The sequence below is a fragment of the Austrofundulus limnaeus genome, unplaced genomic scaffold, assembly GCF_001266775.1.
Source record: "Austrofundulus limnaeus strain Quisiro unplaced genomic scaffold, Austrofundulus_limnaeus-1.0 Scaffold835, whole genome shotgun sequence".
Lineage (NCBI taxonomy): Eukaryota > Metazoa > Chordata > Actinopteri > Cyprinodontiformes > Rivulidae > Austrofundulus > Austrofundulus limnaeus.
Window position 1 is genome coordinate 47987 of NW_013953237.1, and position 1373 is coordinate 49359.

A 1373-nucleotide genomic window follows, 5' to 3' on the forward strand; every position below is an offset into this window, starting at 1 on the left:
GGTTCTGTTGGTCCAGAGGAGGTTCTGTTGGGTCAGAGGAGGTTCTGTTGGGTCAGAGGAGGTTCTGTGGGTCAGAGGAGGTTCTGTTGGGTCAGAGGAGGTTCTGTTGGGTCAGAGGAGGTTCTGTGGGTCAGAGGAGGTTCTGTTGGGTCAGAGAAGGTTCTGGTGGGTCAGAGGAGGTTCTGTGGGTCAGAGGAGGTTCTGTGGGTCAGAGGAGGTTCTGTTGGGTCAGATCTTTAGAAGCGGTCCTGTCTGAGAGCAGAGGACATGGAGCTTTGTCCTCCAAGTGTCCTGCAGAGACAACACGTCTCCTGGTGACCCGACTCTATAAAGTTTATAAAACACTTGTCGGTTTCAGTCAGAACCCTCAGAAGGTTCTGGGCTCGGCTCAGTTTCACCGCGGCTCAGTTCTGAAGGGCTGAAGAAATGGATCTGGTCCCCTGAGGGTCCGGCTGCCTCCGTCAGAGGTCTGCAGGTGAAACCARAGAAAACCTGGGTCTGGGTTCTGACGGAACCGGGCCGACCTTCAGCCCAGTCCAGACGGATCAAATGAAACCGTCCAGAACTCATTTATAGACTCACCTTGAAGAGACTCTGCTGGTCCCAGCTCCGCTCAGCTTCCTGTCAGTAAAATATCTCTGGATCAACCTTTAGCTGCGTAGCCACCATGCTAACAGAGTTAGCTTCTCTATGGAGTTTTCAGTGTTAGCTTAGCATCGATGCTAGCTGCTGCTCAGCAGCTGAGGCTAAACCTTCAAAGATTTTAGAGAAGTTATTTSTGATAAGTTTGGACAAATTCAATGATAAACAACATATTAAGTATCAGTCAGTTTGGGTTCAGAACAAAAATATACACTGATGCTCTGACTGAATTAACAACAAACAACTGCTGCTGATCAAAAACAGTAAAACAGTTCTGTGTTTGTGTTTTTGTTGATTTAAATAAACATTTGATACCATTAACCACAGTATTAGTGGTATTAGAGGACCTGCACTACAGTGGGTWTCTGGTTATTTGGAAGATAGAAAACAATTTGTACAAATAAATAATGTAAGATCTGAGTTTTGTAACATCTCATGTGGAGTACCGCAGGGTTCCATTCTCGGACCTAAGTTATTTATTTTGTACGTGAATGATTTGGTAAATGTCTCGGGACTTTTTAGGTGTGTCCTATTTTCTGATGATTAGGACTGTAAGATTAATCGAGTTAACTGATTAATTTTAGTGCTGCATGGGCCTTGATTAAAAAATTTAAATCGCGATTAATCACGATTAAAATTTACAACGACTTTACTCTGACTGAATCTGTAGGTTTGTATATTACAGTGCACTCAGCGCATCATGTCAGCTCATGTTTGTAAATGAGAAGTAG